The sequence below is a fragment of the Rhinolophus ferrumequinum genome, chromosome 3 (assembly GCF_004115265.2).
Source record: "Rhinolophus ferrumequinum isolate MPI-CBG mRhiFer1 chromosome 3, mRhiFer1_v1.p, whole genome shotgun sequence".
In the NCBI taxonomy this organism is placed as follows: domain Eukaryota; kingdom Metazoa; phylum Chordata; class Mammalia; order Chiroptera; family Rhinolophidae; genus Rhinolophus; species Rhinolophus ferrumequinum.
Window position 1 is genome coordinate 305,464 of NC_046286.1, and position 12,074 is coordinate 317,537.

The 12,074-nt window shown below is 36.6% G+C and overlaps 1 non-coding gene across 1 annotated transcript; it reads right to left on the reverse strand.

Annotated features, from left to right (window-relative positions):
- Positions 1–309: 309 nt before the first annotated feature.
- TRNAA-CGC (transfer RNA alanine (anticodon CGC)) lies at positions 310–381 on the reverse strand. Its single transcript has one exon. It is a non-coding gene; the product is annotated as a tRNA-Ala (tRNA).
- Between the last annotated feature and the right edge of the window lie 11,693 nt (positions 382–12,074).

Sequence of the window (12,074 nt, forward strand, 5' to 3'; positions counted from 1 at the left end):
GTTTCCCAGACCTGCACTGGACCATGACTAGGTCTCCTGCACAGAAACTTTCAGTAAAGCCAAAGAGGCAGAAATAAATAAAACGATAACTAGGTTAGTAACTATAGCATGTTTTGTACAGCAGCTCACTACATAACAACACACCTCAGGGAAGTGTCCAGGAAGCCGAGAATATGGCGTTAACGGAAAAGAAGTAAACAGGCAGGAGGGAAATAACTCGATTTAAAGGAAATGATAATAGCAAATATGAGAAAGGACTAAAATCGTATTAAAGAATTCAAAGCCAGAGACAAGAAAATATAACCCTTTTGGAGAGGCCAGGGATCGAACCCGGAACCTCATACATGCGAAGCAAGCGCTCTACCACTGAGCTACATCCCCCTCCGCGTGGCGCCAAAGGAGTAGAATTCCTGCCCTATTAAAAGTGCAAGTAGTTAGTTATTTTGTACTTAGTTTGAAAATGAGTTCTGCACCGAAAGTTTTGTTGGGTTTCATCCAAGTAACCTTCCGAGACGCATCGGCAATATCCAGCTGGTATCAGTACTGAGAGGAGGGCACAATTTCAGTAGCTTCAGCACAATTATTTCCTTGGCCAAATCGAATCCCAGGGGGAAAAAACGAAGGGATTTTTTCAGAATTCTTTAGAGAATGCACTACTAGCCTAAGGCTAACGGAAAATGCGACTAAAATCCTTGCAGCCAAGCGGGTTGAACGGTCCAATAAATCCTTGGAGCTGCTGCTCCTAATTTGATCCCACGAAGAGGAAGAAAACAAAACTGTCCGGATAGATGAAAAAGTGAAAATTCTGTCCTGATCTTTATCACCAGAGGTGATGGCTCAGCCCACACAGACCATGTGGCCCACCACACCAGAGCGGGTTACCTGTAAACTTTAGCTTCATGAGGAATGTCAGATTTAAGAAACCCGCATTTCCTTGTTTTCCCTTTCCTTTATGCCAACTTCTCTTTCCTCTCAAATCGCTTTGAGTCTTCTCAAGGATATTGCACAGAAGAATGGACCAGGACAACACGAGGGCGGCATCGGCAGCGCTGGAGGCCTCTGATCCACTGAAAGCCCTTTTCTTCCCCCAGGTGGAGCTGCAGAAGCCCTGGGTACAAGCATTTTGTTTCCCGCTACAGAAGTTAAGCAATAGAGAATAGCGAGTCTTCAGATGTAAAAATGGCTGGTTGCCTTTATTTTGTCAATGGTTTCTTTTGTTGTGCAGAAGCTTTTTAGTTTGATGTAGTCCCATTCATTTATTTTTACTTCCTTGCCTTTATAGTCAAATTCATAAAATAATCTCTGAACCCAAGTTCCATAAGTTTAGTACCTATGCTCTCTTTATGCAGTTTATTGTTTCAGGTCTTATGCTTAAGTCTTTGATCAATTTTGAGTTAATTTTGGTACATGATGACAGCAGTCTAGTTTCACTCTTTTGCATGGTGGCCAAGACATGGAAACAACCAAGTGTTCTTCCATAGATGATTGGATAAAGAAGATGTAGTACATATATACATGGACTATTACTCTGCCATAAGAAAAGATGAAATACTGCCATTTGCAACAATATGGATGGATCTTGAGATTCTCCTGCTAAGTGAAATAAGTCAGACAAAAAAAGTCAAGAACTATATGACTTCACTCATATTTGGCATATAAAACTGAAAGAAGCAAACAAACAAGACAAACAAACAGAAACAAAAATTCATGGACACAGACAACAGTTTAGTGGTTACCAGAGGATAGATAGTAGGGGAGGATGTTGGCAGAAGAGGGAAAAGTGGGTCAAATATATAATGATGGAGGCAGAACTGACTCCGGGTGGTGAACACACAAATGCAATATATAGATAATGTATTGTAGAAATGTACATTCAAAACCTGTGTAATTTGACTAACCAATGTCACCCCAATAAACTTAATTAAAAAAATTTTTAAGTAAAAATGGCAACAGCAAAAACACAATTCATGAAAAAAGTGATACATTGAGCTTCATTAAAATTATAAACTTCTTCTCTGAGAAAGACTCTCAAGAGAGTGAGAAGACAAGCCATATACTAGGAGAAAATATTTGCAAAACACATATCTGATAAAGGACAGGTATCCAACACGTGCAATAAACTCTTAAAACTCAACAAGAAAATGAAAAACTGTTTTAAAAAACAGGCAAAATATCTGAACAGACACTTCACCAAAGAAGATATACAGATGGCAGATATCCAACTGTCATACATCATACATCATGTCATACATCATATATCATCAGGGAACCAAATTAAAATGAGATACTACTGCACCTACTGGAAAGCCAAAATCTATAACACAAACAGCAAAACTGGGAAAATGTGGAATAACAAGGGATTCTCCTTCATTGCTGGTGGGAAACCATCATGTGTGATACAATAATTGTGGATACCAGCCATTATACCTTTGTCAAAACTCATAGAATGTACAACACCACAAGTGAACCCTAATATAAACTATGGACTTTAGGTGACAATGATGTTTCAACATAGGTCTTCCTTCCTTCTGTACACCATTTATTTCCTTTTCTTGTCTCATTGCATTAGTTTGTACTTCCAATATGATATTACAATGGAGTGATGAGAGGGAACATCCTTGCCTTGCTTCTGATCTTAGCTGGGGGCTTCCAGTTTCTCATCATTAAATATAATGTTAGCTGTAGGGTTTTTGTAGACATATTTTATCAAGTTGATATCTAGTTTGCTAAAACTTTTTATCATAATGAGTTGGATTTTGTCAAATGCTCTTTCTGCATGTATTGATATTATCATGTGATTCTTCTTCTCTAACCTGTAGATGTGATAGATTACATTAATTTAATTTCAAATGTTGAACAAGCCTTTCATACCTGGAGTAAATTTTATTTGGGCATAACATATAATTCCTTTTATACATTGTTGGATTCCATTTGCTAATATTTAGTTGAAATTTTTTGCATGTATGTTTATGAGAGATATTGATCTGTGGTTTTCTTTTCTTCTAATATCTTTGTCTGGTTTTGGTGTTAGGGTAATGTTGGCCTCATGGAATGAGTTAGTAAGTATCCCTTCTACTTCAATTTTTTGGAAGAGACTGTAGATGATTGGTATGATTTCTTCCTTAAATGTTTGATAGAAATCCCCAATGACTTCATCTGGTTCTGGTACTTTCTATTTTGAAAGGTTATTGTTTAGTGATTAAATTTCTTTATTAAATATAGGATTATCCAAACTTTCTATTTCTTCTTGTGTGAGTCAGTCAGTATGATTTTTCATGTTCTTTTTTATTGTAGAATATTTCAGCATATAGAAGAGCAAAAAGAATATTATATTGAATTCCCAGATATCCATTACTCAATGTTATTAATTATTTATATGTTAGTTGGTAAACTGATGACCAATCTTGCTTCATAATCACTGTAGCTTTAATGTGCAATTCTATTCTTATGAGAAAGTTCAGGCATCTTTTCTTATATTTCATATGTTTAAAAGCCATTTGTATTTCCTTTCTGTGAACTGTCTTTTCATATTCTTTGCCAAATTTTCTGTTAAATCTTTGATATTTTTCTAATTGATTTGAAGGTTCCCTTTATGTATATAGGAGTGTAGTAATCAATATTTTTTCAAATATGTTATTCTCCATTTCTGGGTACATGTTCTGAACATGTTTCTCTGCTCCATTGAAGTTAATGTGTGACTTTTTTTTCTCCTTCTAAAATGTGAGTGACTTGATGCATGTCATTTCTCACTTGAACTTTAAAAGCATGTGCATGATTCTCCTCTGTTCACTTCTCCTCTTAAATAGCAACTGACAATATTCTACATAGAAGCTAAAGAAGGGGATTAAAATATGCACCTCAAAATACATCATTTTGGCATAAAGATCATTTTGAGTTAGAGGCAAATGAGAATCAACAGATGCAAAAAGAAGCCTTATCGGTGTTTTCTTTTTTGAGCTAAAAGGAGAAACTTGTTAGAAATTAGGATGGTCATAATCCCCTCTCCTGGGGAGTTTTATGGCCATGAAAAGATAGAAAGTTGGTGCTGAGATAGATTTGCATAAACAAACCCTACTCCATTAAGTTTCCCTAATATATTTACCCTCCCACAGTTTGCTGCCATTGGAAGCCTAAAATCCTTTTCCTTTATCGTGTCATTTCTCTACAAATTTATTTTTCTTTGCTAAGATGCTATATAAGCTAATGGGCTAACTACACCTTGAGTTACTCATCATTGAATACTCCCATATGAATGCATGAAGCACACACTAATAAACTTCTGTTTGTTTTCCTCTTTAATCTATTTTTGGTCAGTTTAATTTGCACAGCCTCAATCAATAAAACTAAGATGGGTAGAGGAAAAATATTTTTTCCTTGCCTATAGTACTTTATCATCCTAAATCCCAGATTGAGAATATTGAAAATGAGAGCCATCAGCCAATCAATAAGGAAAAATATATAATGTACTAAGAATAAGCGTTTATTGTTCAAACCACTGAGATTTTGTGGACTTATTTTTTACATCATAATTAAGCCTATGCTGAGTGATATAGGAAAATTATCCCTTTTGTGATGACTGGCAATTCTTTTCTCCCAGGCTGAAATTTGTCTTTGACTTTGCTTGTGGATTTTCAGTTTGTCATACAAAAGGTTTTGTTTTGTTTTGTTTTATTCTAAGATTATTCAAATAAAACATTAATTGCAGAAAATTTAGAAAGTCAGGTATTTCCTCTCAAGTCTTAACACCTTCATTTTATGAGTTAATGATTTGGGTGGAAGACAATCTTATGTCATTCACAGAAAAATATCTATTAGCCATTGGATATAAGAAAGAAAAATGATTGCAGAAGGATATGAAATATTAGCTCTTTATCAGAAAGAATTTGGATAACCTTATATAGTGGTGATTAGCCAATGTCTAAGCATAGCCTCACAAAAATGAATGAGAATTTGCATACAGATTTTGAGTGTGAGTTACGGAACTGATTTAATTTGTGAGCACTTTTCACATTCTGTATAATTTCTTCTGTTTATTCAAATGCATTAAGTCTTAGAACTCTGCTGTCCAATATAGTGACCAATACCACATGTGATTTTTGAGCACTGGAAATATGACAATACAACTTGAGATGTGCTGTAAGTGTAAAACACACACCAGATTTCAAAGACTTAGTATGGAAAAAAAGAATGTAAAATATCTCGGTAAGACATTTATATTGATTATTGAAAAAATATTTTAGATTCATTGAATTAAACAAAATATGCTATTAATTTCACTAGTTTCATTTTACTTTTTCAAGGTGTCTGCTAGAAAATTTTAAATTACACATGTTGTTGACATTTCTGGCTTACATTACTGTATATTGGGCAGTGCTTCCAAAGAATAACACCATGCTTTTGCTTAATTTATTATCAAGGTGGTACAGTAGGATATGTCTTATAATCTTTAAAAATCAGTTTTGTTTAAACCATGACCCTCCATGCTGCCACCCCATGTAAGCTCCAGGATATAACACACCCCTCTAGCTTGCCCACTCTCACCATTGTCGAGGTCCTATTACTGCATTATAATTCTTGGTTTCTTAATTCTTTCCTTAATATTTTACAGAAGGCTAACTCCTTTCAGTAACTAGCAAGGGACTGGACAAATATTATGAGATCTAGAAATATTTGATTTCAAGGTAAATTTTACAGTTTTTTCCTTACTTTAAAAGAAATGGATGCTCCTTACAGAAAACATGGAAAAATAAAGACTACCAAGAAGGTTGAATTAAAAAACAGGACAGATTCCACTACCTAAAAAACAAATCTGTTGACATTACATTGTATGTGATTCCAGTATGTTTTCTTGTCTGTACATGTGTTTTTGTGTCTCATTCTTTTAAAAACTGGGATTATATTGTCATCTATTTTTTGATTTATCAAGGTTATTCTGCTTTCTGTCAGTTCCACAAAGCTGTGGGTTTCTTCATGTCAGGAACTGTGTTTTATTCTCCTATCTCCAATGTTTAGCACATCATTTTTTGTAGTTGTATAATATTATATTAATGTACCATAACTTATTCCCCCCAGCAGTAAACTAATATAAACAGAAAGGTACAATAATATAAAATAAAAATAAAAAGTTTTAATGATTGGAAAAGAAAAAGTCATTGTTGACAGACAATATAGCTCTCAGCGAACAAAAAAATGGAAAATACTGGGAATGACCCATACCACTGGAAAAACCTTTTAGCACTAATAGGAATTTTCTTTAAATAATGTAATTGAATGTCTATCTCAACTACCCCTTTTGTCTGAGCTTGCCTGTTTTACAGTCATAGCTAGTGTGCATATCTTTGTTACAATGGGCCATACTGCCTTACAAGAGTTAAAAATTCTCATCTGAACCACCTAGTGTTGCAAAACTTTAACAATGAAAATTACTCACCATCTTTTCATATTGATCAATAAATGTAATGAAAATATTGGAAAGTGAGGTAGGTGTCTGAGTCACCAACGTGAGAACAGGAGACTCCCCCATTTGGTGACTAATGACTATTAAGTAGACAGTTGTCCAATAGATGGCTAGCTACATTCAATAACATGTAATTTTGTGGTTGGTCTTATAACTACCATAATTTCAACTGTATGAATGAAATACACATCTGTGATTTCTGTTGATGACAAAAATCACAGATGCTGCTAATACTTCTGTGGGTTGCTGCCTATATTAATAAATAAAAGAACAGTAAATTTCAGTTACAAGTTAGTAAAATAAATTTGTAATTTTTTCCATCTAAGTTTTTGAACTCCCAAAATCCATCTAAGGACTCCCCTAAGGTTCATTGGACTTCAGGCTAAGAACCTTATATTACTTCATCCTTGTGTTATTTTATTTAACTTTCATAAAGGCGAACAGGTGGCTCAGTTGGTTTTAGCAAGTGTTCTCAATCACAAGGTTGCCGGTTCAACTCCCACAAGGGATGGTGGGCTGCGCCCCCTGCAACTAAAAATGGCTACTAGACCTGGAGCTAAGCGGTGCCAGCCAAAACTAGATTGAAAGGACAATTTGACTTGGATAGAGCTGATGAGTCCTGGGAAAAACACACCACTATTCCCCAATAATAAAAGTCCTGGAAATACACACTGTTCTCCATTAAAGTCCTGTTCCCCTTCAAAAAAGAAAGAAAGAAAGACAACTTTCATAAAGACCTTCTGAGATAAATATTATTATTATGATTTAACTGCTGAGAAAATAAGAGTCAGTATTTCCTCCAAAAGTCACATGACTACTAAGTGGCAGAGCTGGATTTGAATCCAGGCCAACATATGCTGCAGTCAGTTGGTCTGGATTATTATTATTTTAAGCTAACAGTTTAATGTATTTGGTCCCATATATTTTTATAATACCACTGATCTTTCTGTCTATTCCTGATTCAATTCTATTTTCATTTAATTATTGTAGATTTATAATATGTTTTACATCTACTAAGGCAAAACTTTTTAGTATTCTACTGATAATTTTTCAATATCCAAACTAATACATCTGAGTTTTTGGAAGGGATTTTAAATTTATAGGTTAATATGGGAGAACTGATATTTTAAAATACTAAGCATTCTGATCTAAGAACAGGATATAAGGATATAAGCTTTATTTACTAAGATAGATAGATAGATAGATAGATAGATAGATAGATAGATAGATAGATAGATAGATGGATATTAAGATAATGTTGCTTTCTTTATATAGCTGGTGGATATTTTTTATTTAATTAATTATTACTTTATATTTTTATTACAATTTCCAATATGTTTTTCCCCTATATTTCCTTCTATTTGACTATTGCTGGACATGGCAGTTTTAAAGAGTTCATAAATTATTTAATATTCTTCCCTTCAAGAAGGGAAGACTTCCTTTCCTTGAGTGCAGGCTAGACTTAGTGACACCGTTCTAATGATTACAATGAGGAGAAGAGTTGTATGACTTCAGAGACTGGGTCATAAAAGACAGGGTAATTCATTATGTAGCAATATATAATTAATACACTGGTATAAATTTATTTTCAACTTAGCCTTTGTTTAAACTTTCTTTTTTTGTTGGTTTTTAGCTGTTTCTATGTCTTTCTTCATATAGCAAATTATATTATCAGAATATCAATCCTGCCCTTATGTTTTTTTCAATATTGATGTCACTTTTTTCTTCTGTCATTACTCTTGCTCCTGAATTTATCGAGACATTTTATTCTTTTAAGTAAGATAATAACTATGGTTTTAAATGTGTATAATTTATCTTGCTAAAATATTTTCTTCCCTTACTATCTTTCTAAGATGGCATGTGTAACAAAATGAATATATATTACTTTTTTTTTAATATCTCTCAATTTATTTAGATTTTCTTTGATTTCTTTAATTAAAGTTTTGTAGTTTTCTTTATACAGATATCGTACATGTTTTATTAGATTTATACCAAAATATTTCATTTTGGGGGGTATTAATGAGAACTTTTAAGATCTACCCTATTAGCAAGTTTCAAATATGCAATACAGTGTTATTAACTATAGTCACATGCTGTATATTACATTCTTATGAACTTTTAATTTTATAACTGGAGGTTTGTACTTGATTTTTTTTTGTAAGGTTATACATTACTTTTGAAAAGTGACTTTTAGCATCTACAATAATGTTATAAACTATTAGACAGTAGAATCTCTAAAGTAAGACAAAATCTTATTTCAATCTTGAGTTTCATATTTAATCTTTGCTTCTATTTTAATTAAATTATATAATCATAAACAATCTATGGGTGGATGATACTTTATAATGGGTGATTATATATATGTGTGTGCATACATATTTATATATAACATATAATGCTATATATGTATATGTGTATGTATACATTTGCTAATATCACTAAATTTATTTTCCTTTGACTGGTAAATAAGGAGTAGACAGATTCTGAATTATATTCTTAAATAAGTCCAATGACAAAGTAAACATTGTTTATTATCACACAGATGATAAACAAATATAATTTCTTATGGTAAATATAGTCTGTGCCTCAGGTTTCTCCATGCTGATTATCACTATAACCATTGATTTAGGGAAGCGTATCCTTGAAGAACCTCATTACCTTCTCTCCCAGTTCATTACTTGTACATAGTAGTTTTCAGATATTTTAGAAAGTGTTTTATTTCTTCCTTTTAATATTACTCTATTATAAGAGATTCTTGAGGAAATTTGATTGTTAAAGCAAGCAACAGAAAGTCATTCTTCCACTCCCCCATATATAAAGGAAATGAGAGCACTCTGGCCCAGGATGGCCACATGTCCTAATTGAAAAGGCATTGTATTCCTCTATTCCAGTCCCTTCATGATTTCTCTGTTTCCTCTGGTTCTTTTTTATTGAAAATGGCAGGAATTATAGGAGTTACTTGATGTCACTTATGGCAATTGATCTGTAATGTAATAGTGGGGGTTCGTCTGTCAAGGATCATCCTAAATGGAAAGTTGGAACAAATACGCTTTGATGGGTCTTCAATGGGCCTGGACTGAAAAAGCTTATGTAAAAATTGTGTAAAAAAATCTTCTTATATCATCTCATATTATATTTTATATTTATTCTGTCTTATTTAACTCTGTGTCTTTCACAGTTAACATATGACCTGAAATACGAGGGCACCACTGAATGTGTATGTGTGAGTATAGTATGATTTTGTAAGAAAAAAACTCAAGATTTGCAGTTCTATAATCTGGATTTGTAACCTAACATCATTTAAAACTTGGTGACATAGGGGTCCAAGGTAGCAAATTAGGTATACACTATATACCTACTACATCCCAAGATCACACGAAAATTACAAATAAATTACAGAATAATCAACCTCAAGAATCATCTGAAAACTAGCTGAACAGAACCCCTATAATTAAGAAAAGACCACGTCAACACTGGTAGGAGGGGCAGAAATGCAAAATGGGCTGACCCAAAACCCGCAGATAGTATTTGAATGCAGGGATGGACACTTCAGTGGCAGAGGTCCCCCGTGAAGAGAAAGGGGTCCCAGCCCCACACCGGGCTCCCCAGCCCAGGCGTCCTGTGCAAGAAAAAGCAGTTCCCATGCATCTGGCAGTGAAAATCAGTGAGGACTCAATCTGCCCTTTTTAGTGGGGTGGAGGGCAACTGGAAACCCAGACACCCTTTTGCTGAGCCAGCACACAGATTCACTCCCTTGAAGGCACTCATCTGGTCTCTGGTGGAGGGGCAGCAGCTCAGGAGGCCCAGGGAGGTGTGGGGAAGGACTGAGTTGTGTGGTTCAAGGCAGAAGCTGAAGGGATGGGAGCCATTGTTGTCCCTGTGCAGAGCTTGACACACTTGTGGCCTATAGGAGGATGGCATATTTTCTGTGTTAAGCCCTCCCTCAAAGGGCCAAGTCTGGGACCGCATTGGTCTGGTGGACTCTATGTGTGCGCACTGCCTTGGTGACACCCTGGGTCCCACCACCAACCCCACACACAGCTGGATACATCACCCAGGATACTCTTCACTGCTGGGCTGCTGGGCTGCTGTCCTCACCCTACAGGCTGTGGATATCTTTTTGCAAGCAGGCAGATGGCCCTTGGTGGCCCAGGAAATGTTTGCTGGTGGGCAATAACCCAAGACCTGCACTGCAGCATCTCTTGAGCAGCTCTCAGGAATGTGTGGGCCTGAGATGGGCAGTGACTAGCCATAGTATTCTCAGGGTGTTGGTTCAGGGTGGCCATAGGCCCAGCACCTGTGCGAGAGCTGAGACTGCACTGACTTTGTAGAAACCACCAACCATACCCCTTAGCTCCCTGGAACCCCACCCCTCCCACCTACAGCTGCATTGCCAAGGGCACTCTGGGCACCTGGAAGCCCTGCCCCACAAGGTGTGGAGGCCTTTTATAGCAGTGGAGGGCCTGCAATAGGTGGGAAAGATTTTGGTGGTGGACAGTGACCAAAAACCTGCACTGCAGCCACTCTTGGGCAGTTCTCAGGGATTTGTGAGCCTGAGGCAACTGGTGGCTGGCTGCAGTGTTCTCAGAGCACTAAGTGAAGAGGTCGCAGGCCAGGCACTGGCATAAGAACTGAATTTGCATTAAATTTGTAAAAACCACCAGCCATGTCTGGTGACTTCCTGTGACTACCCCACCCTAGTGATATATCACTAAGGGCACTCTCAACACTGGGTCAATTAGCCTGGCACTTGCACCTAAGGATACTCTTTCAAAGGCTGGGCCTTACAGGCGGGTAGCAGATGGCAATAGGCATAGGGGACTCTGGGTAAATTGCTAAGCTGCCCCAAGCCCAATACTGGCGGCAACCAGCCTCAGTTCATGGTGAAGCCACTCCCACATGCCTCCAGGTCCAAGCACAGACAGCAGCCAACCATATATAACTTGGTGGCTCGTACAAGGTATCATGGGCTGGTAACAGGAAAGGCTGAAATTGGCCTGTACAGGAGCCTCTCCCAAAGGACAACAGAAAGAACACACCCAGAGGTGAGCTTCAGACCACACAAGAGCACTACCTGGTTAGCCCCACAAATGGCACACCCAAAAGGTGGTCTCAGCAGACACAAGAGCCTGCAGGGGCAAATTCTCCTCTGAGAGATCAGCCCCCACACAGCAGCTCACACACTACAGGTGTAGGCAGTCCTCACAGTCAGTCATCCTGGGAGCCAATCCCACCCAATAATGTGCCAAAAGCAATCAAGGGTCAATACAACAAAAGAACACACACAACACACACAATGGACACTCCTGGAACACATGCACAGGAGATTAGGGAGATTGCACCATTGGACCACACAGGACACATACTACAAAAGGCCACTAACAAAGACTGAGAGACATAGAAGATCTACCTACTACATAGAAGCAAACACAGAGAGGCAGCCAGAATGAGAAAACAAAGAAACATGTCCCAAATAAAAGAACAGGAGAAACCTCTAGAAATAGAATTCAATGAAATGGAGGCAATCAACCTACCAGAGACAGAGTTTAAAACACTGATTATAAGGATGCTTCAAAAACTTATGGAGAATTTTAACAAAGAGATAGCAAGCATAAAG